Here is a 25,471-nt window from a genome sequence, read left to right as displayed (position 1 = left end):
TTGATAGCACTCTGGAAAGTAATGTGTAAAATATAGTGACGATATTTTGGTTACTTTTTAACATTAAAAACAAAACAGCAACATAATTTAGTGACTTTAATGAGAAATAAAAATTTACCAGAAATGTAGAGTTTTTAATTTAGACCACCAGCTTAGCTTAGCTTAGCATTGGCTAACGGTAAACCTATTTGATATTGCTAGCAATAGTTGAAAGCAGAAATATAATAAATGTTGAAAATGTTCTTCCATGGTTAGAATAACTTTTTTAAAGTACTTTATCCAATAACCAGGGGTGAAAGTGAGCCGGTGCGGTCCGGTACTGCGTACCACTAAAAGATTCTGCGCCGGTATGCAGTACCGGGAAGAGGGAGGAATGGCTGTCTGCTATGAAGCCGTCATCCAGAACCAGTTACGGCTGCAAAAACTCACGAGCACACAAAGAAGATCAGATCCGCTACCAATAGGCAGTCTAAAACACGACTTAATCTGTTTATAAATACAGTTATTTTCCCCTCATTCCAGATAGTTTCTGAACTGTTCTCCAATGCTCTTGCTTTGCTTCTCTCTCCTCGGAGCTCGAGGTTTTTGTGAACAGCCAGCGCCGCTACGTTAATGTCTGTCTGCTCGCTGCTAAATACCCCAGTTAAAAGTAAAGGGAGAGAAACTAGTTGTGTTTCATGTTATTTTGCTGAATTACAACACCGTTTATGACCTGAGATTTCAAATACACTACACGAGAGCGCATGCACGCTTACCTCAGAGCGGTTGCCAAGGAGATAGCTGTGTTCGATTTAATGGACTGGGAGATTTTACACAGGTGGTGCACAGACATAAGAAAAACACCGCTTGCATTAGGACAGGACGAACAATAAATCACTTACCATCTACAGACTTTTAAATAAAAACCGCGAAAACAACCGAACTGTCAAATCTTTAATTTATATGAAATCAAAACTTGACCACAATGCACAGAACAATATCTTCTTTGTTCAAAAGAAAAGACGGAAACTGAAGATGAAAAGTTATGCTTTAGAAAATGGTTTATCATTGTTTCATACATGGCAGTTCTTTAACAATTGAAATATATATTCTACATTGTCAAGTGATTCTAATTTCTGCCTTATACAGACAGCCTACAGTAAAGTAAGATATTGATACGTTTTAATTAGTTTGAGTTTGGACTTTGCTGAGAGAGAGAGATCTCGAGGGGGCCACAAATGAGAGTAACAATTAACACACACACACATATATATATATATATATAGTCAGTCAGTCATTTTCTACCGCTTATTCCATAGTGGGTCGCGGGGGAGCTGGTGCCTATCTCCAGCAGTCTATGGGCGAGAGGCAGGGTACACCCTGGACAGGTCGCCAGTCCATCGCAGGGCAACACACAAACAACCACGCACACAGTCATTCATACACCTAAGGGCAATTTAGAGTTACCAATTAACCTAACAGTCATGTCTTTGGACTGTGGGAGGAAGCCGGAGTACCCGGTGAGAACCCACGCATGCACGGGGAGAACATGCAAACTCCATGCAGAAAGACCCCCGGTATATATATATATATATATATATATATATATATATATATATATATGCACCCAGTGCCTCCCTCTAGCTCCGCCCATAAGTACCAGCAAGAATTTAAAACCACTTTCACCCCTGCCAATAACTGATTAAATATTTCAGCACTGATCTAAGGGATAGAGGAAGAAGGGTTTTCCAACGAGCCAAGCAGCTAACACAAAGGGCTTATATTACACAAAACCATCTGTGTCTTTTTAATGACTCTGTGCTAATATCTACATCTTTCTTGTGAAACAGTGCAGAATTTCAAGGTGCCATCCAGGCTCGGCTCTTAGCCCATAATTTGTGGTTGGAGGTAATGAGTTGACGCCGACTCATTTGTAACTGCTCACAAAAGGCAAAAATTTAGACATGGCTGTTGTACGTTTCACGCATCCTGTAACATTAGTCAGCAGAGCAATTCATTTTTCATATTTCGAAATAAAAGGACTGGGATATGAGAGACCTTGGCTATGGAAGAGTTCTTATTATAAGATAGAAGGATCTGATTCTCATTGCATAAATTCACAGAAATCTGTTTTTTCTGCTTCTAGTATGAATAATTTAAAGGTATTGTAAAATTAAATTTTCATCAATAAAACGTTTTCATCAAATGACCTTTAGGATTTTGTATAATACCACTTTAATGCAAAATAAGGAGTCAATTCCAAGTATATGCAAGTATAAAGCATACAACTAAGATATTACACACATCCATATTCTTTAAACTATAGAAAGTATAGCCATATACAGGCCTGTACAAGCAGCTAGATTCTCTTTAAACATTATCCAGGCTTTCAGTTACCTTCAACATTCATGGAGAAATGGCTTCATTTTAATTGCAAAGACGTCTGATGGCAAGCAAGCTTCTCTACTCTAAAACTATCAAAAGTGTGGGATTATTTCCTTTAAATGTACCAAGGAACTGTTAGAATGCTTTCAGATCATTCTAGTAGTGTGCTTGCTACCCGTTTGTGCAGCAAAACAGAAACAGAATATGAATCCGATTGTGAATTTTTCCCTCAACTGCTTGATGAGTCACATTTTTAGCTGTAAAGGTGGAGGTAAATAAAACAAAAGTAATAAATCCTTTCAGCTGATTCATAATCCTCCTCCCATGTCGTTGTACCACTCCTCAAATGACTTGATGGGAACTCTACTGAATTCAAGCTTACATTTGACTAAATTAATTATTTTAAAGTTTTATAAAAATGAGACAGATTTTTAAGTAAAAAAAATAGCTGTATTCTAAAATATGAATGTTATGCTAAAACTTAAACAATAAACCACACATTTAAAACAAGGTGTATATATACAGTGTCCCCCCAGGGATTTCCTGGTTTTGCTTCTTTGTCATACTTAAATGTTTAAGATCACCAAACAAATTTTAATTTCAGACAAAGATAACTTCAACAAATAGAAAAAGCATTTTTCAAATGATGATTTCATACATAAAGAGAAAAAAAGGATCCAAACTAACCTGACTCTTTGTGAAAAATTGTGCTCCCCTTGTTACATTGTTAATTAAATGTGTTTAAAAAAAGATTTTGGGTTTTAATTCGCTTGCCACACCCAGTCCTTGTTTTTGGTCCCAAAAAGACAAGGTTAGAAATTAGCACTCAGCTAAACTCAGTGAGTCTAAAAAAACTACATAGCAAGCAAAAAAACCTAGGTGTAAAGTCAGACCGAAAACAGCCACATAAAGTGTGTTACTAAATCTGGCTACCACCATCTTAAAACCATTGTAAGATTCTTGTCATATTGAGTCACCAGAAAAATGGGTGCATGCTTTAATGTTTAACAGATTAAATTTAACTTTTTCCTTTTTATCATTCAGGTATCCACAGCTCATCCAAACTGCTGCTGCTGAGTCCAGGAAAAAACACCAGTGCTTAAATCACTACACTGGCTCCTGGTTTGTAAAAGGAAGGATTTTAAAATGTTGTTATGGATCTATAAGGCACTGAATGTTCTTGGACCTAAATATGAACCAAGTATGAACCATGTGAACCCCTCGGGTCATCAGAGAGACCTGTTCAGTCAGTCAGTGTTGCCAGGAAATGAACCAAACAAGGAGCTTCTTTGCTCTTCAGCTCTGGAACAAACTGACTAAAAACCTTCCTTAAAATCAGTGCTGAAAACGTTATTGATTATAACACCATAATGATCAAAGCTTATTTTATTAGTTTATCCTATCTTAGAAATTTTTAATATGTATTTTAATGAGTCTTTATGTGAAGCTTATAATTTCCATACTTTTGTTTAGATAATTTATGATTGTAATGTAATTTTTTTACCCAAATGCATTGGTTCTGTAGAGCAGCACTCTGGCAGACTCATAGAGCAGATATCAACACTCTGCTATGCTTACACCACTGCAATTCAGACCCTACCTTGTTTTAATATGACAGTCATGAACAGTGGGGCTATGGGCTGTTGGTGTGGTTGAAAGTGCACACAACGGCGGGCAGCTCATAAAGATTTTCCATTTTTCCTGAGCTGTGGAGGGAAACACTCATGATAACAAATTCAGGTCTGCTATCAAATCAAACACAGACTACAACAGATATAATTAGGGAGTGTGTAATCGCCACTCTGATTAAAGGCGAATCAAAGATACATTCAGTCTGTGTTCATTTAAACACTTGAAGGATAACGTTGATCGACTGAAAGAGCCTAACTGGGATGGCTTCAGCAGAGATTCAGCACAGAGGCAGCCATTGATTTGCTCCCTGCTGATTTCTGTGTGTGTGTTGTGTGTGTGTGTGTGTGTGTGTGTGGGTGGGTGAGTGGGTGTAGTGGGCTGGAGTTCGGAGCTGTCTTTGATGAGAAGAGTGGGAAACCTATGAGGTGGCTATAAGACACCACCTTGTCCGCTGGGATTTGTGGGAGAGAGATGTTTTGCATCTCTGCTTGATTTCAACACCATCCTTCAGCCATTAGTGAGGAAAGGTCTTCATTTATGTACAGTTTGGCTACTTTCCACTACAGTAACCTCAATATGTGAATTTTAACTTTAGATTTGTTTCTTTTATTTGTATTTCACACATTCATAGCATTGCAGAATCCTAAGATGTGCCTTTACATAACATTTGCACAACACTGGCATACCTGCTAAAGTTGTTGCCAAAAATAGCTAGAATAGTCTTGGAAATGAAAGTACAGAGCTCTCCTTTATTAGCTTCCCTGGTAAAGATGTGTAAAAATTATTTTACTGCAGTAGTAGAATCTCACAGAAAAATGATTTCTCTTCAGCTCACCCCACAGGTTTTCTGAGGATTTAGGTTTGAAGCTAATTAGAAAACATCATTATTCTTGTGAGTTGTCACCTCGTCCTCAAGTCTGGATGAACCACATCTTCCAGCCATCCTGCTACATTGTAGTGCGCTTCCTGCATTTGGTGCCCCATGTTTTTAGGTGGTCAAGAATTTGCTTCTTTTATCCGCTCCAGAGCGCGATCGGACATTCAGCTCTCGCCCAGCGAGTCGGATGTTCTGAGTAAATGAGCTAGGGTTCGATTCAACAGCGCTCGAATCTACCCGAAGATGGCCATTGAATACAGCTGAGCCTTTGCCACGATAAATCGCAAATTTATCATCATCGCAGTATTGCTGTACACAATATCAATAGAACTACTTGGACTTTTCTAAGGGACTGAGCAGTAAAAGCATAAGGAACATAGGAAGGATGTCTTCAGAACTGGATTTTATTTCCCCCAAAGTTCAAAAATCGAAAAAAATCAAAAAGATAATCTGTGGCCCCTACAAATTAATTATATTTATATATATAACTACTAAAAACATTGGTTTTAAAAACAGTACTTAGCTGATAAAAGTACACACAACTGAACTCGCGAAACTGACTTAAAAGAAAGACAAATGAGGGTAACTTATATAGTTGTTTTTTACCAAATGGTGGCAAAACAAAGCTGGACATCAATACTTACTAAGCTCACAAGAACCTATTTGGTCCTGCTAAGGTGAAATTTAAGATTCTGCAGCCCATGGCCACGCCTTTGTTCATTGCTGCGTGCTCATGTTGCTTTCATCTGACTGAAGCATATAGTTCCAGTTAATGTCCCCAGATGGGTTTAGCAAATCCCACATGTTTGCATTTGTGAAGGTAGGGTAGAAAACGCTCTTTACTGGCATGCCTCTTAAATAATTGTTTGGCACATGGATCACATACATCTAATGGTTGTTATTGAGAATTTGTGACCCAAAGAGGCCAAAATTTGCTGCAATAAACCAGGTCCACATACAGCGAAATCAGCATCTATGTAATGGCGTACTAATTCATGAATCCATGAATTACTGAATAAATGTTCACTGATTAAGAAAAAAATCTTATTTTTCATTTATTTTATTGACATTGTTATAGGTGCAAATAATTGTGGCATCGTTGATTTTGTAGAAAACTTCTTAATTAAGAATTCTTCCTCCTATTGAGAAAATACACAAACAACTATGCAAACTCACACTTAAGGTCAGTTTAACTTGAAATGCACTCATTTAGTGTGAAAAACCTGAGGAACATCCATGCATTCACAGAGAAAATAGGCAGCTTCCATGCAGAAAAGCATGCAAGGACAAAATTTGTGTCCCTCATGTTGTACAGCTGCGAATCAGATTGCCTTTAGTAGAAAGATTTCTCAAATCATGTGCATGAAATGGCATGGGGTAGACAAGCTGGAGTGACCTCATTAGCTCAGGCGTGACAGGTAAGTAGGCTGATGCAATCTGACCAACCAGGTGGGGGAGGAGCGGAGCAGTGCAACAGACAGAAACACAACGGAAAGAGGAAGAAAAGTCACAGGGATGGGTAAAAATGTAGTTGAAATGGTTACATTTTAACACCTATTTGATTAAAGGTTAAACAGAGTTTAGTATTTAAATATACATACAGTGATACTCCATTTAAATATTGTATTGTTTAGTATACATTTTACTTTGTCTGTAATAATAATAATGGAGATTGGTGATTGTTTGGCATGTTTTTCAACTTGCTTAAACTGCTCACTGATCTGTGGCATCTCATATCTGAGCTTCATCCTGATGACTAAACATTTCCAACTGGTCACCAGAGAGAACCGAAACCACAATCTTAACTTGCCCTGAGGCACAAAACAGCGATAACAAGCCCAAACTCCCAGCTAGCTACCACAAAGAGCAAACCTTTCCTCCTTCCCTTTGCCTAAAATCATGCTTATGTTACACTAAAGGACGAGCCGTGTGTTTCATGTGGACAGCCAGAGATAATGACTGGGCAGTAATGGGTATGAATGTGCAGACTGGCATTTCCTTCCTCTGGGAATTCAACCCTGCTTCAAGGCCTAAAGCCGTTACTCATCGTTACAGGGGAACAACGCTGCAATTCTTTTTCTGACGCCGTCATTTGTGTAGATTTCCGCCTGTTTTTCCAGATGTGGGACAGAAAATGAAGCGAAGGTTATAGAATGACATTAGCAGCTTCTTTTATCCTCTGTGGACGGGGCGGTGGTGCACAGTAGACACAAGGAGTTGCGGTTATTCTCTTCTGGAGCAACATTTGAGGCTGATCTGCCATACAAGGCTAAAGAATGTAGAACGTGGGGGAAGGGCAGCCTGTCTGCAAAGAAAGCTCTCTGGCTTTTAAATCCAAGGATTCAGTGGATGCATGCAATTAGTGTGCTCAGCTTAGAGTTTATGTCAAACTGGCTCCTGCCATGTTTTCACATCTGAGCGTAAAAAAACACACATTCACCAGCAGAAATATTGAAGAATCAGCAGTTCCCAGGGTTCAGGAGTTGGAGTGTTTACAGCTCAGTCCTCTGACTTTCAGAAAGCTCCTCGGATTAACCGCAACTCTGACAGAGATCTGGTTTCTTTTCCTGCAGAGAGCTGAGCTAGGATGGTTAGCAAAGGCCCTGAAGCGCTGGAGGTAAACACATGAGCACCAGCACCCTGTCTTGATTTGTGATTTTTATCTGCATGAACTATTCCTGTGAGCTCCAAGTCTTTAGTTACACCACAAGCCTCCAGGAGTCCGGAGAAAGCTGTTTATAGCAAAACTGCTGAGAAACAGCAGAGAGGTTGGGAGGATGGAGTATTAAGTATATGAGGATGTTCACATTTAGAAAAGTACAACTGAAAGCAGAAATCATTTATATTCAGAAGAAATACTCAGCAGGTTGGACATCCTTTCTGACCTTTAAAGGAAGCAGGATGCCTTGCTTAATCTAACCAGAAGAAAACTAGAGTCACAACTTCCTTGATCTGAAGTGTAGGTCAAAAGCTTTTGTAATAGATTTTCAAAATGCTTATTTTTACATTTTATCACATTGCAACCACAACATTCAATGTGTTTTAATAGGATCCTGTGTGGTGGACAAACACAAAATGGTGCATAATGAAGAAAAATGATACATGATAAATCATTTTCAAAATTCTATTTAGCCCTCTTTATCTACTACCATTAAATGAAATCTGCTGAGTCCAGCTGCCATCAGACATTTTTAGAGGGTGATAGAGAAGATTAGTCAAAAAACAGCATTATGAAGACCAAGGAACACACCAGACAGAACTGATGTGAAGATGTTTAAAGCAGGACTGGGGTCATAAAACAATATCCTATGTTTTGAACATCTTACAGAGAACTTTTCAGTCCATATTTAAAGAAGGGAGAATAAGGTAGAACTCCAAAACTACCAAGACATGCCCGTCCACCAAACTGACAGGCTGGGAAAGAGGAGCATGTCTTGCTTGGTGTGTGTTGAGGATAACCCAAACGGCAACAGGACTCCAGGAGATGCATGATGGCTTTAATAATTGGAAACTTACAGAGACACAAGGAAAATCAGCACCGGAACCAGGACAAGAGAACCAGTAGCATCCAGCTGCGAGAGAAAGAAACCAAGGAGCTTAAATGCTTTGGAGATGGGAATGTGCCATCGAAAGCAGGCGTATACAATCAACAGTAGGAATGGCAGCTGAGTGGGGAGCAAGGCTAAGGAACCAAGAAGATTAGACTAATGTTATCACAGAAACAATGAGTAACTAGAAGAACAAGGAACTATGTAAACAGAGCTAAATAGATCAAATACAGAAATAACTCGAAATACATGGCCCGAAATGCAGAAACAAGACAAATGTAAAGATCAAAGTTCAAAAAGCACCAAGAGAGTCCCGGTAAGGTTGGTGGAGCTGCAGAGATCCACAGCTCCAGTTTGAGAACTGGTTTGAGAACCGGAGTTGACAGGACCGCTATTAGTTATGCACTCCACAAATCTGTTCTTTACAAAGAGGTGGCAAGAAGAAAGCCACTGTTGAAAGAAAACCAGTGAGTCATTTTCTACACCGCTTCTTTCATAGTGGGTCATGGGTAAGCTGGTACCTATCTCAGGCAGTCTATGGGCGGGAGGCGGGGTACACCCTGGACAGACTACCATTCCATCCCAGGGCAACACAGAGACACACAGGACAAACAACATACTCATTCACACCTAAGGGCAATGTAGAGAGACTAATTAACCTAACAGTCATGTTTTTGGACTGTACACCTGTTAGAGGCTGCAAAAGACTGGGCCAAAGCAGCACAACAACCCTAGACATGCAGCCAGAGCAATGGTTTAGATGGAAGCATATTCTTGTTAGAATGGCCTAGTCAAAGTCCAGACCTAAATTTAATTGACATTCTGTGGAAAGACTTGAAACATTGATGGTCAGAATCTCTCCATGAAACTGAACTATTTTGTGAAGACAAAAAGGTAAAACTTTAGATGGGTAAAACTAAAAGAGACACACCCAAAAGATTTGGAGCTGTAATTACAGCAAGACGTAGCTCTCAGGGCGCTAAATACAAATGCACACCACACCTTTCAGATTTCGGCTTGCAAAAAATATTGAGGGCATGTAATTTACATTCACTTTGCAATTATGTACTACGTTGTGTTGGTCCATAACATGAAATCGAAATAAAACACATTGAGTTTTGAGGTAGTAACTTGAGAAAATATACAAAGGTCAAAGTATGAATTTGTCTCCAAGGTTCTGTATTTCTGCAGAGAAAACTGGCTATTCCATCTATCCCTCCTTCTGACATCAAACAAGGATTTGATCCGTAGGAACAATATGAAGGAACATTTATTGGATTTGAGAATGTCACCATGGGATACTTTAATACCGGACACTGGCACATGCCAGAGTCCAAATAATAATAATTGAAAGTAAATAATCCAAATTATAGTCATTTTCATATTACCACCTGTGGTTGGCTGGCCTCAACCCATTACCAGAAGGCGAATAATCCACTGGATTCTGTTAACGTCATCCACAAACACATGTATCAACTAGCCGCACGCACGCCCTGGCCCGTTCTAAGTTAATTAGATTGCTGTCAGTTTAGAGAAGAGAGTTTCAGGAGCCATCCGGAGCTTCAGCGAGCGCCTGTTGTGGAGCTGCAATGGTAATAGTCTGGATTAGTCAAACAATAGATGTGGTGGTGGGATCAAGCTGTGAGGAGGCAGGGTTCACAGATGGGATCAGCATAGCTGCAGGGCTGGGCTGTGAACACACACATTCACACACACATAAATGGGCATAGAAAGTCAGCATATGGAAGTAAAAACCGAGGGTGGAGTAATGAGACAACATGAATCTGCAATAGTTTTTACAAAGCAAGAACTGGGTCCTCACATATAAACTTACTGTGCGCATCTACCGGAATCACCAAATCACCAAATGCCTTCTCCTTCTTTCACAGCCAGACAAGGCTTTGGCATGGTTAAAGTGAGGCATGGTGGTGGCTGTTAGGTGTTTCTACAGAACAAGGATCCCATAAACACATCAAAACTGGGTTTGGAATAAGTAATGCTGGCTAGCATAAAGCTTCTCAAAGCTCATACCTTAACCCTTCAGAAAACTTGTGGCCTATACTTAATAGCCATGTCCATGGCAAGACACCAGCCAATTAATTAAATTCTACCAATTCTGCAAAGAATAGGGATCAAATATCCAGAAACCTACTGATTGTTTATAAAAAGGGTGAAGTTGAGGTGCAACATGCTAAGTGAGGTTTAAACAAATATCATTGAGGATAAATGAATATATTTTAGCCTATATGAAGATAGATGACCCTGTGTAGATTAGAGAAAACCCAAAATAAACTCAAATCTGTGCAACCAAGTCTTGTTTTGGAAAGACGTTAAGTTGTTATATAATCACTTTACTGTGAAAAAAGACCAGCTGGAGCATTAAATGGCCCAATGGCATGTAAATGTCTGACAGGAACTGCAGGTAGTGTTCACATATTCACACTCTCCTGGCAAATGTTTTATAAGCTGTAGTCGGGCCATTATCAAGTTGCATAGTCACTTAGAGCTTAATAACTGATGGGAACAAGATCTGTTTGAATGTGTGTGTGTGACTCAGCTTGTGTGCGTGTGTGAATCAGATGCTCTTGGAATGTCCTCTTCCTTTATGCCAGATCTCTCTGATGCTGACAACGTGCCTCCGATCATAATAATTGACAGATAAAGGCAGTCTAATGCAGCCAGAGGGAACACACAGTCCAAAAGATAAGCTAACAGACAGAGATTCAGGCAGAAAGGCACTGCAGTAAATCTCTGCACATGTAAGGAAACCTTCCACCACTACCGCCACCACCACATTTGGAGGAACATGGACAACACTTTCATAAAAATTCTGGCTTTCGCTCCGTGACAACTGACAATTTTGATAAAACCTTTCAGAGAACAATTAGGGCCAAACTTGTTCTTCATAATGGAGAATTTATTTTATTTCATTTTTACATAGCCCTAAGCGGCACATCAGTGGCAGCATCAGAGCACGATTCTGCCACCACCGTGTTTCACAGTTGTTAGTTAGTGATGTTTAATGTTGTTTTTGTGCTTACTGTACCTTATCCATCAAAATCAGTGGGTGGGGCTAATACAGCCATAGACAAAGTGATTGGTCTGGAGTTAGCTTGTTGTCCATGTTAACCAATCAGATGCTAAGGTCTCATGATAAACAACAATGGGATGAGAAGGATTCAGTTTGTTTGAATTTTTACAGTAGCTCTCAAAGGTGCTCACAACGCTGTCAAAATGGCTTTTTTTTTTATGTAAAAAATGAGGCTGTGATGAATGATTTCAACATTTCCACATAAAATGTGATCTTTGTATAATTCAATTGACAAAGTAGCACATCTGTTAAAAGAAAAATAAAACACAAGTGTGCACAGACTTTTAGCTAATTCTTTCCCGAAGCACCTAGGGATTCAAAAAACTTAAATTTTCCTCTCATGGGTATACAGGTCCTTCTCAAAATATTAGCATATTGTGATAAAGTTCATTATTTTCCATAATGTCATGATGAAAATTTAACATTCATATATTTTAGATTCATTGCACACTAACTGAAATATTTCAGGTCTTTTATTGTCTTAATACGGATGATTTTGGCATACAGCTCATGAAAACCCAAAATTCCTATCTCACAAAATTAGCATATCATTAAAAGGGTCTCTAAACGAGCTATGAACCTAATCATCTGAATCAACGAGTTAACTCTAAACACCTGCAAAAGATTCCTGGGGCCTTTAAAACTCCCAGCCTGGTTCATCACTCAAAACCCCAATCATGGGTAAGACTGCCGACCTGACTGTTGTCCAGAAGGCCACTATTGACACCCTCAAGCAAGAGGGTAAGACACAGAAAGAAATTTCTGAACGAATAGGCTGTTCCCAGAGTGCTGTATCAAGGCACCTCAGTGGGAAGTCTGTGGGAAGGAAAAAGTGTGGCAGAAAACGCTGCACAACGAGAAGAGTTGACCGGACCCTGAGGAAGATTGTGGAGAAGGGCCGATTCCAGACCTTGGGGGACCTGCGGAAGCAGTGGACTGAGTCTGGAGTAGAAACATCCAGAGCCACCGTGCACAGGCGTGTGCAGGAAATGGGCTACAGGTGCCGCATTCCCCAGGTCAAGCCACTTTTGAACCAGAAACAGCGGCAGAAGCGCCAGACCTGGGCTACAGAGAAGCAGCACTGGACTGTTGTTCAGTGGTCCAAAGTACTTTTTTCGGATGAAAGCAAATTCTGCATGTCATTCGGAAATCAAGGTGCCAGAGTCTGGAGGAAGACTGGGGAGAAGGAAATGCCAAAATGCCAGAAGTCCAGTGTCAAGTACCCACAGTCAGTGATGGTCTGGGGTGCCGTGTCAGCTGCTGGTGTTGGTCCACTGTGTTTTATCAAGGGCAGGGTCAATGCAGCTAGCTATCAGGAGATTTTGGAGCACTTCATGCTTCCATCTGCTGAAAAGCTTTATGGAGATGAAGATTTCATTTTTCAGCAGGACCTGGCACCTGCTCACAGTGCCAAAACCACTGGTAAATGGTTTACTGACCATGGTATCACTGTGCTCAATTGGCCTGCCAACTCTCCTGACCTGAACCCCATAGAGAATCTGTGGGATATTGTGAAGAGAACGTTGAGAGACTCAAGGCCGCATTGAAGCAGTCATTTCTGCCAAAGGATTCCAGACCAAGTATTGAGTGCATAACTGTACATGATTATTTGAAGGTTGACGTTTTTTGTATTAAAAACACTTTTCTTTTATTGGTCGGATGAAATATGCTAATTTTGTGAGATAGGAATTTTGGGTTTTCATGAGCTGTATGCCAAAATCATCCGTATTAAGACAATAAAAGACCTGAAATATTTCAGTTAGTGTGCAATGAATCTAAAATATATGAATGTTAAATTTTCATTATTACATTATGGAAAATAATGAACTTTATCACAATATGCTAATATTTTGAGAAGGACCAGTATATTCATGTATTCTTGGTCTCCAAGTGATGCTTAAAACTAAAATCCTTTGTGCAGCCCTGGTTCCATCTGAAGAAAGAAACCAACCCCACAGCTTGATGCTGCCACCGCTGCGTTTCACAATTGTCTTTTAGTGATGCTCAATGTTGTTTTTGTGCTAAATGTCCCTTAATCGTGACTCAAAATTCAACTGCAGTGTCATCAGACCATAACACATTCCCCCCCAAGATTTTAGGAAATGTTGGCCAGGCCTGGATGTTTCCTTTGAAGGAAAAGGATTCTATTTTTAACATACATGTTGCCATTTTGTCCCTTCTTCCATGTCGTACACGTTCCACGTCTTTTTTTTACTTAGACCATGAAAATCAATAGATTTTCTTGGTTATTAAATAATTTCATTCTAAAGAGTAAAAAAGGCTTAAATCACACGTATAATTTGTGTTATATAAAAAAAAAAAAAAAAAGTTCTCAGTCTTATTTCCATTTACTTAAGTTCTGATCCATGTTTGGACCAAGTGATTCTTACGACATATGACAGCTTTGGATCCCTGACAAAACCACAATAGCTCCAAGTGATAGATATATTTATTAAAATCATTTAACCACATTTGTAAGCTATTAGTGGTTATACAAAATTACTTGGTTTCTCAAAACATCTCCATGTTTGTTATGAAATGCTCCGTGAACGACGGCTCCATTACGGTAGCTGAAAAAGTCAGGTACAAAGCAACCAAGTATAAAGGTGTGAAACAGTGAAGGGCGTGAAATGCCCAGCTCTGGAAATGTTTCCAGATATTTTAATCCCATCTAAGGTGGCCGCAGTGCTACCTTAGATGGGTTCCTGTTTGAAAACTGCTGCACTTAGAGAGGTGAAACCTGCACTGAATTATTTTACACTGATTCCAGATGCTTGTGATTTGGGAAACCTTTACTGTAGTTGTGAAAACAAATAACCTGGATTTTTTATTTTCTAAAAAGTATCATTAACATCTCGTCTTGTGACCCAGAATCATGTACTGTCTTGTCTATAGAGCTAAATATGTCTAGACACTCCCAATCTGAGAAGATATCTGCTCTGTATCTCATGTAAAAAATGTCAAATATGACTTTACTTTTTCAGCAGCATTGCCATAAAAAAAATCATGAGGATTCTTGAAATGAAATGGTATGATTATGACCTTCTTTTCTTCTTATGCTGTTGCAGTTTTTAGATTCACTGTGATGTTCCATAGATCCAGTAAACAGCACCAGTACAGTCAGAAGACAATGGAGAAGATAGAAAACAGGAGGCTGGGAATGAAAAGCCAAATTGGAAGCAAAATAATGGTTGGTACATTTGGGAAATGACAAATGGATTCAGTTGCTTCTTGTTATCTGTACAAATCTCCATTTTAAAATTAATTTTGCATGGAGATGCAGAGGAGCTGCTTATAATTTCCCCTTGTTGTGTCTCTGAGTATGAAAGCCCATCCCCCTCCTTCAGTGCCTGCAGAGGGAGCAGGCAGGCTGGTAAAAGATGGGGGCAGGGCTGCTCCCTGTCTCTGCCTTCCTCTCTGTCCCTGGGGCCCATTGACAGCTGCTCAGAGAGGCCTGGGGCTGCTGCCTTTGGCCGAGCAGAGCCACGACCACATCCTGGAAGACTCAGGGAAGAACACATGCATGCTCAGGGCCACGTAGCGGATCAACCTGAAATAAAAACGGCCCTGACAAAGAAGTCTCGATGTTTACTCAGTCTGTCCACTTGTGTCAATATTTGAAGAAGCTCTATGTGTCTGAGTAGGTGGAAGGAGGCGGGAGACGCTAACAAGCCAGTGTTTAACTGGTTTAAAGTCCATCATAAGTGATGGCTGCTTCCTGCCTGGGCCTGGATTGTGATTATCCAGGTCACATGGTTTGACCCAGAGGCTGGCCTGTAAACTGTCAAGTGGAACCACACCCAGACCCACACCAAAATGGAAAGAAAATTTAAAAAATGCTTAATACAGCACTCCGCCAAAACTGCAAACAGTAGCATAAGTATAGCCAGTCAATCTGAAGTCAACTTTATTAGGGTTGTGAAAGAAAATGGCAGTTTAACTTTGGATACCTTCTTTAATACTCAGCAGGGTACCCCATTTATTTTAAAGCGTATCACCATGACGTAAAAGGGTTTCGATGACAGAAATCTTGCAAATTACCAAAGACAAATCTATCAAGACAAGAACATGCCCCTTTTTATTACTGCACAGCAATGCAGTAGTCTTTAGAGTGACAACCTTTTAAGAGTGTTTTTAGCTCCATCTTTAGAGTTGGAGAAGCTTTTCCTGCTATGTATTATTTACAATGCCTCCTTCACACAAACCAGTTCTGTTATGTCCACACTAGGCATGGGACAGTGAGCGGTATCAATGTATACCAAAGTTTTAAAAAGTTACAGTTTCAAAACCTCAGAATATTTCCCTTAATTTAGATGCAAGACAACGTGCCAGAGTGACCAGAGTTTTACTCCAGCTTGTTTGAAGCATAGAAAAACACAGTCACAACGTTATTGTAATTAGTTAGTTGATATTTTATATTATGTCAAGTGCATTTATGTTTATAATGTTACATAGTTACAAATAACGTTTAAAAGAAAGTCGTCATGCAGCTGTTGCCGTATACCAGCCTGTGTTTTTCATTGGCTGTCAGCAGCATATGTCTGCCGTTGGGTTGTTGATAAGTTCACACTACTCGACTGCATCCAGATCAGCCTCCGAAAAATGCAGCTCTCATTGTAAAAGGTGAAACAATAAAACAAAAAAAAAACAAAAAAAAGCAGACCTTTGGAGAAGGTCTTTAGGTCTTCGGCAAAGCTTTTAGGCCAACTGTGTCACCCCTAGGTATATTCCCAACAAAAACAATGGATGTGGCTGATCTAATTAAATAAAGCCATCTAGTCTGTGCAGCTATATTATTACATCGCTGTTCTCTGTTATGTGATAGGAATAGAAGATTAATTATTGTGTGTTTCATGCTGTAACGTAATAAATGATGTTACAGTAACAACGTGTACCATTGAGGAAGCCTTAAGTGTATCAAACACTGGATGTAGTCCAATTCTATGCTATCTTAAATCTGGTACTGAGTGCCAGGAGTGAAGCAATCAATCTCCAAATGATTAACCAGGATCAATAAAAACGACTTCGTTCAAAAAGCCCACCCAGCAAAAGTCAGCTGTCAATACAGACAGCAGGAATGAGAAATTACTGTGAGACATCAAGGACAAAGGAGGTAAAAGATCTCCTGGGCATGGCTCTGAATACGAGCCAACAGCGTTTTTCTGAGGCTACCATACCATTTATTTTGCAACTTCAGCCCAAGGTTGAATGTGTCGAATAAACACTAAATTGTTAGGTGGGATGGTTTTCATCATTTTTAATGCCCTTAAAGGTTTGAGTGGCGCGTTGTCAGCAGCCAAAGAGCAACAGCCGGGGTAAATAAAAAAGAAAACAACCTTCATTTATGCATTAGGTCATCATTATTCAAAAATTTGCCTTTTTCCAGCAATGTGAAATAATCAATTTAAAAATGATAAATATTTCCGAACATTAGTTAGATAATAGGCTCTACTTTCACATCTATTTTGAGGCCTATGAGGAGAAAGACAGGGTTAGTAGAAAAGCGAAGGTCTTTATTTACTGGTCAGTCAAATTCATATCTATGGAAATAAGATCCTCAAACCATTCCTAAAGCATTTTTATTGTGTCATTATTCTGCTAAAAGAGGTGTTGGCCATCAGGGAAAACAGCTGCCTTGATGGGGTTTACATGGTCTCCAACAGTGCTTAAGGTAGGGATGCAATGTATTCTGCAGTGTATTCTGACACCTTTATATCAGATTCAGCCTTAACTATGGAACTAGAGAAGCTCGTCTGTTGGATCAGACCTTAAGGGCCTATACATCAGCAAGCCTTGGCTGCCCATGACCCTATCCTGGCTCCCCACTGTTCCTTCCTTAGACCACTTCTGATAGTTGCTAGGAAAACCCAAGAAGAGCTGCAGTTTTGGAGATGCTCTGACCCAGTTGTCTAGCCATCACAATTTGGTCCTTGTCATGCTTGTTCAAATCCTTATACTTGCCCATTTCACCTCCATCTCTTGCAGCCTGTTATTTTTAAAAGGTGCCATGAAGAAGATATAATTAGAGTTATTCACTATATTTTTCAGAGGCCATTATGTTTTGCCCGGTTTGTGTATTTTTTTATTAGTTTTTTGGACTGTGGAAAGAAATTGGAGGTCCTGGAGAAAGAGAGAGCATGCAAACTCCACACAGATATGCCCCAGCTGGGATTTGAAGCCAGAACCTTCTTTCTTTAAGGCAACAGCTCCAACCACTGCTCCTCAGTGCTGCCGTATTTACTCTTGGGGGAAAGTTAATGCATTAAAATATGATAAATAACCATTAAATTGATGCTCAACGTCATTTACGTTTATCCGTGAGTTGTTTACTATTTTTGTGTTTGTTTTTGATTATCCTTTTCCCTTGAGGTCTATACCTGTAAGATCCATCTCTACCATAACTGGTTAGCCTCATCTACACCAGAACCTTTTGAATAAGCCCCAGTTTTAGCTCTGTTAAGAATAATTCTTCAAACATCCGCATCGTGTTACTCCTCACACAGGACCACCCAGCACGTCTAATCTGGGATAACAGGCGTGTTGTCTGAGCAATGTCAAGGACAGGTGTGCTTTCTTAGCTTTGGCTTCAAGTTCTGCTTCCTCTTACCCGGAGCTCACACAGACCTGGCTTCCTGCAAAGTTAATTAAGGCCACAGCTTGCATGGAGGCATATCATTAGCAGTAATTGCACACAGCATCTCACTGCCATGTGCCTCGCATTTTTTTCCGTCATTGTTCCAGATTTAGGCTCTGCTGATCCATGAAGGAACTTCGAATAAGAAGATGTGGGGGAAGGAGTGATGCAACTTTATTTGCTTATGCACATCTGTCCATGGAAAGAACACACGGGATGTGTTTCTGAGATGCTGTAATGAATAAAAGCACATGTGGATGGAAAGTGAAGACTCCAGGAAACTCAGAGATTACTCTGAAGCAGAGCGTGTTTGTTGTGCAAACATGTGTGAAGGTGTGCTTGTTTTCATGTAAACACTGGGACTCCTGTTCCCTCCTGCTTGGTCAGGACATGCTGTACTGAATGCTAGAGCTTTACATGCACTAACTCAAATTAAATTATTTATGTCCCCCTTTTTATAATAGAAGTCTAACAGAGTTTGTAGAAGGAAGAAGAAAATGCTGACAATTTTAATTAAAACAGATAAAAGCTTTCATTGGAGGAATCTGAAGATAGCTACAGATTCACAGGCAGATTTATTAAGCTGTGTAAATAAACAACTGTTTGCAGATTACAAATAGGTCCTATAGCAGAGCCAGATTCTGTGGATCAGCCCATAAACCTGTGCTGGACCTCAAACAAAGCAGCAGCCTGCTCCATTTAGTGAAGACCAGAATGGTTTAAATGTATTAAGGATAATATCCCTGCATCGCTGTAGGATGGTCCACAACCCTCTTCAGGAGACCCCCCTACCTTTTCTATCAAATTCAGTTATGAAACCTGGCTAGGTCGTTCCAGAACTTTATTGGTACTTTCATAAAGTCACTCTTTTGTTGATTAGGATGTATGCTTCTACTCAGTGGGATGCCCAAAATGTAAGTTTCAATTATTCAGTTTTCTAGATCCATGAGTTTGGGACCAAAACTGACTGGTATTTGTAACAATTCACAACTTCATGTACCTTGATGAAAAACTCAGGTCCATCTGAATAAATCAATCTGTTTATTCACTCAATTTAACAAAGTCACAAACCTATGCTCTTACATTACTTGCTGTACACAAGTGAATGTGGAGCAGGATGAAGAAAAGTCTTGTATAAGCCTGGCCCTTTCTCAATGATTACAAAATAAATTTCATGGCCGTATACAATAAATTACCTTAAAGTATAAGTTGGAAACAATATCTCCTCACTATTAGCTTAGAAGTACATAACAAGTTTTTTTTATTTTGTTTTGAATTGATTTACAGTTGGACATTTTTGATCCAATTTACTCCACAGTTTTACTTCATTCACTGAGATACACATTTACTCTAAAGTAGTACGAACAGTTTTAAAATCAAACTTTCTCTCTGTTATTTCTATCACTTGATCTTAAAACAAAGAACTGTTGTAAATTAATTGACAATAATCTCTTTGTAGCTTAAAACATGAATTTTTAAAAGAACCAAGTCCCTAATTTCAGGGTATTTGACTCAATAAACAATTTATTAGTACGTTCTCTAACATTCGCCTTACATAGCTTCCTTTTGTATCACAAACAGAGGTTTAATGTTGGTTTTATATGTGTTGCTCCATACCTTCATACAGTAGGTCAGATACGGAATAATAAGTGAAAAATAAAATGTCTGGAATGTTGATAACTCTAAAACGTTTATTTACTTTATTTAAAAGTCCAATACTATTACATAGTTTTTGTCAGTCAGTCAGTCATTTTCTACTGCTTATTCCATAGTGGGTCGCAGGGAAGCTGGTGCCTAACTTCCAACAGTCTATGGGCGAGAGGCGGGGTTCACCCTGGACAGGTCACCAGTCCCATAGTTTTTGTTTTATATATTTTATATGAGATTTTCAGTTTATGACTCAAAACAACCCCTAGAAATTTAACTACTGACATCTATGTTTCTTTTACCAAAAATCATAAATTTTGTTTTATAACAATCAATGAATAATTTATTATCCTTGAACCACTTATTAAGACATCTCAAGAACTATATGTTCTATGATTTTTAAATAATTTCCAGAACAAAATATATTTGTATCATCAGCAAACAGAATGAATCGTAATATTTTTAACACTTAACAAATATAATTAATATACAAAATTAAAAGCTTTGGTCCCAGCAATAAACCTTGGTTCCGCATTTAATTGTAAGAAGATCTGACTTTTCATTTTCTAACTTACAAATTGTGTCCTGTTGGTCAAATAACTACGTAACCAGTTATGAGCTTTCCCTCTTATCCCATAATCCTGTAGTTTGGAGAGTAATGGAGTGTGGTGAATGGTATCAAATACTTTTCTGAAATCAAGAAACATTGTAGATAATTTCATTATTTCCGGAAATATGCCCCTCTGGTAAGGACAAATTAAAAATGTAAGTAAATAGTTAAACAATAGAGTCAATAGGTTTTTTTTGGAATCATCATATCAATCCCAAAAGTAACCCCAGGTAAAAATACTACCACCATGTTTTGCAGTGGTTTATGGTGCACGTTTTCTAGTGTTCAGAGTTGTTTTTGTGCCAAAGGTACCTTTTAGAATTGTGGCCTAGTTCAAGTTTGATTTCATTAGACCACAGAACATTCTGTGTCTAGGTTTTGGGAGATTTTTAAACAGGCCTGGATGTTTTTTTTGGGAGAAAAACATGTTGCTTTGCAACCTATTCCCTTATTCTCCTTATTCCAGAAACATTAGGTATACATTAGATGTTGTCATACGTACATACGCTATTAATTGTTTAATTGTAAGCTAATTGTAAGGTTACTGCTGGATATTAAACTGCTATCACTGGTGCTCTAAAACCTGGCTACAAATCATATAACAGATAGAGTAAATTGGTAGAAAAGACTCTTAAGAGGCCAGCTACATGGGTTGCAGGTGGTAGTAGAGATAGTGTTGACCTTTAAAACATAAACTGGTCTATTTCTAGAGTATCCATTATACCACCCACCATTATTCAAGCCTCTCCTTGTTGAATCAGTCAGTTTACTTTGGGCCGCAGTCCTCAGGAAACAGAGCAGGCAGTTATGAAATACTGGCGGCGGACCCGGCCACGTCAGATGTGTGAAACAGGAGCAGCCGTGAGGTGAGCTTTGTGGGGGAGGGGGGAACAACAGCTGAAATGATCCGGCCAGGACATAGCTAGGAACGGGTCACTTCACTTACACCAGGCTATCCGCTGCGCTGCACAGACTGGTTATGCAACAGACATACTTAACCAGTCCTATTTAAGGAGGCAACAAATCTACACGTCTAAAATCAGCTCAGCTTTACGAATGCATCAAGGGTGTGGAGTAAGGGAGAAACGAACAAACAATAAGGATGACCATGTTTCTCTGACCTGGCATAATCTGATTATGATGCTAAAATTATTCTTTTAAACAATTTAGAAAGCTTTTAAATTATTTCTACTGTGAGAATAGAAAACAAGCATCTCAAGCCGAGCAAAAAAAGACTGGTAAAATAAACGGGCAACAACCTCAAAACTAACTCTAACTCTCAAAACAAGACATTTTTAAAAAGTCTTCTTAGCTGCAATTTTGTTGTCAAAAGATTTTAGGTCAACTATTAACCATTTGAAAAAAACATCTCCTTTTAATAAAACTGAATACTCCTACAGATTTGGTAGCTCACCAACTAATGGAAATTAAGTAGGTAGGAACACACCATCTACAAAAAGCGACTTCGTTTGTTTGAACCATGTAAACAAAATGCCACTGAAGCTAACTATTGTTCTTGCATGGCTTCGCTAGTTTAATAACGCCTTTATTTGAGCATCTAAACATTGGTAAAAAAAAAAAAAAGTTTCTGACTTTAGTAAAAAGGCTGTAAATATAAAATATTGGTTGATAATTTCCTTAGTGTGTTCATGAAAATGGAAACCAGTTTGTTTAAGAGCAAACAGCTAGTCAGAGAGAGGCTAAGACCAAAGTGGACTTCTGCTGTCATAAAGCTCAGACCCAGACCTTTCTGGAAATTCAATCAAACTTACTGTAGTTTTTGTTCATCGCCTATAGATTGATATATCATGGCCAGTTTTTACATTTGTTTTACTGTAATTCAATAATTAATGAAAATAAAATCTATTCTAAAACTCTTACACACACGTCTCCAGTTGTCATGATTGTGGTTGAACGCACCCAAGTGCAGAGCAAGGTTGTGGCAAAATGTAGTTTAATAATAAAAAAAGGGAAACTTAGAGAGGCAGTTATGGGAGGAACAGATAACAGAACACAGATAGGGTAGGGTAAAGAAGTAAGGCAGTAGAACGGATAATCCAGCGATGAGCATTAACCAGTGAGCTTGAATACAGAGGCAAGGGTTGAGACATGACAAACACATCAGAGGGGCAATCAGAGGAGATGTGGAGCAGCTGAGGCAGAAGGAAAGCGGGGAAGCTGATGGACAGAGACTAATTAACAGAGCTGAGCTGGGACACAAAGAAATGGTCAATCCAGGGTAAGAGATAAACAGATACGTTACATAAATACTAAAGGTACAACAAACAGAACACAAGAATAAACTGAAGAAACTGAACCCAAAAACATGAACTATTATAGCAAGACAAAAAATGAACATAAAATATGCAACAAGGAAATACTGCAAACACAAACATTAAAGAAAATTAAATCCAAACACCTGGAGATTGTGACACTGGTGACATCACAAAAGGCAACTTATCAGATTTCCTTCTGTCCATTCATTTGTATTTTTCTTGTTTTTTCCTCGTTATTTACATCTAACTTCTCCTTCAAGGCGTTCAATTGATGCCGTATAGCTGTTGGAAAACATTTGAGAAATATGAAAAGGCAGTATAGGAGTTTCAGGAAAACTTTCCAACAGCAAAAATAATAAAAGCAATTGTAGAAGATATCAGCGATCATTTCAAGTAAAAAAAACATACAATATGGTTGAAGCATTCTATTAAGATCTTCTGAAAATAAATGCCAGACAGATGGACTATGATGGGCAAAATCCTGCAAGTTAGCTCCACCATGTATGCATCTGGAGTACCACCTTTAACAGGGGTCTCAAAGTCCAGTCTTTAAGGGCCAGAGTGATGCAACTTATAATAGAGAATAATTTTATTGTCACTTTAACAAGTACAACAAACATTAAGTGGCCATTTTTCCTCCTGGTTCAGTAAACCTGAAATGAATTTCCTCCTCAACATGCAATCAAGTACTACAGAGTTCTGCTATGGACCTAATTATGTGATTCAGGTGTGTTGCTGTGGAGATATCTCTAAATGTGTCAGGACTTTGCAGCCCTGGAGGAGGACTTGTTTCAAGCCTCTGGTTATAAAAGCTCATGAAAGCGTCCATAGTAATGGTCCTACCCTGTGAAACACCGACTCCAAAATGGAGAGTGATGAGCACATCCAGCCAGAGTAATGTTGTGTTTAGTTTTAAATCTAACTCAACATAACATCTGCTATGGAAGTAGAGCAATGTTAAAAATGTATGTATATAATATCGTTGAGGAATAGTAGTTGAAGTGAACTCTTTCCTTTTTTTTTTATTAACGTTTTTTTCCATCTTTAAATCTAATACTTATTCTATTTGAAAATAACACTTTCTGTTTCAGATGTTAGCAGGAAAACTATCTTTGTTTCTCAAGTGAAGTCACAAGGGCAGTTCTCAACTGCAGGTAAGATACTGACTACACATAACCTCCTAATATAACCCAGTTTTAAATGTTTGAACTCTCTCTTTAATACCGTAGTACAATGGTGTAGATTCTCAGCCATCCAGGACATGACCATCCCAAGCGCTTCAGCAGAAGCCAACTGGATTTCTTCTCTTGCTTCTTGAAGACGTCTCACCTCCCATCCTGAAAGCTTCTTCAGGGCTGAACATGGTTGGAACTGACAGGCTTATATTTTACATTGTAGTCAAAACAATCACACTAATAGGGCCATTAGGGTCACTAATGGGGCAATTAGGACACGTGAGTTATTGGGCCTACCCTCTATTGCAAATATTTGGATTGTAGTTGCTTGATGGTCCAAACATGACCCTTATGATGCCATGTGAGTTGTTTTGGTCACATTTTCAAAATGTGATCTGCTGTAAAACTGGGGAGACCGGGTTGTAGTCTGTTTGGGATCAGAAAATGTGTGCTTTTCCTAACAGGACAACAAAGTGACTTTTAAAACACTCATTGAAAGTGCATTTGTACTTTTTATTTTCAAAGAGCTTCTCAAGTTCTGGATTAATGCTTTAGTTGGTGAAATAACAGCCTCCCACTCATCATAAATTTGAGATATACTGTTTTACCATTATTCATGGTAAAGGTATTCAGTGATGTAATTTAAGGAACACACCCATGAGAAAAAACTGCCCTTTAACTTTAATAAGTATAATATCCTTTCACATGAACAAACCATGAAGGTAATGTGCCTTACACATGATTAATAGATGCCTGTTATGAGGACATCTTATTGTCTGGATGCCACAGCTACATGTTATGTTTTAGTGGGAAAGTATGCATTATAAAAACAGCTCAGGAAAACCTTTTATGAGATTTTTCCTCTAAACGCTTGAACATTTAATGTAAAATTGGTGAGGGAAAATTCACAGCCCTGTTTCTGTAAAAAGTATTCCACAACTATTAAATTTCACTTTCTATTTTTTGTCAAAAAAAAGCAATGTTTAATAAACTATGAAGTAAAAAGTATTAATCTGACTGTATCTTACAGGTGAATCTCAATAAATTACAATATCATGAAATATATTTGTCATTTATAATCATTTATCTTTGTTGATTTGAATGATTGTGGCATACAGCAAATGTAAATTAGAATATTACTAAACAAGATCAATAAAAAAATCATTTTGCACGAATTACTGCATCGATGCAGCATAGCATGAAGGCGATTCGTCTGTGGTTCTGCTGAGGGGTAACGGAAGCCCAGCTTGCTTTGATTGCGGCCTTCAGGTCATCTGCATTGTTTGTTCTGGTGTCGCTCATCTTCCTCTTCACAATACCCTCTTTGGGTTTCTGGTCAGGACAGTTCAGCTTGCTGTCCAATCACAGCAACACCTTGGTCGTTGGACCAGCTGTTGGCACCTCTGGTAGTGTGGACCGGTACCAGGTCCTGCTGGAAAATGAGATCAGGTTTGCCAGCAGAAGTGGTCTAAAATGTTCTGGTGGTGGCCCTGGGTTCAGACTTGATAAAACACAGTGGACCAGCAGCAGCAAATGACATGGCTCCTCAAATAAACACGGTGAAAACCTCAAACAGCTTGGATTCGGTGCCTCTCCACCCTGCTTCCAGGCTCTGGG

At 38.9% G+C, this 25,471-nt stretch overlaps 1 long non-coding RNA gene across 2 annotated transcripts; it reads left to right on the top strand.

Moving 5' to 3' along the window:
• The first annotated feature begins 7,204 nt into the window (after nt 1-7,204).
• Nucleotides 7,205-25,118, top strand: LOC124859532. 2 transcript variants are annotated; one of them, XR_007036130.1, is made up of 4 exons: nt 7,205-7,490; nt 14,581-14,702; nt 23,771-23,833; nt 23,909-25,118. It is a non-coding gene; the product is annotated as an uncharacterized LOC124859532 (long non-coding RNA). The 2 variants fall into 2 exon arrangements; XR_007036131.1 differs by lacking the exons at nt 7,205-7,490; nt 14,581-14,702 and adding an exon at nt 21,173-21,269.
• Nucleotides 25,119-25,471: the final 353 nt, after the last annotated feature.

Source organism: Girardinichthys multiradiatus, chromosome 22 (genome assembly GCF_021462225.1).
Source record: "Girardinichthys multiradiatus isolate DD_20200921_A chromosome 22, DD_fGirMul_XY1, whole genome shotgun sequence".
In the NCBI taxonomy this organism is placed as follows: domain Eukaryota; kingdom Metazoa; phylum Chordata; class Actinopteri; order Cyprinodontiformes; family Goodeidae; genus Girardinichthys; species Girardinichthys multiradiatus.
This window is presented reverse-complemented; position numbering and strand designations above follow the sequence as displayed.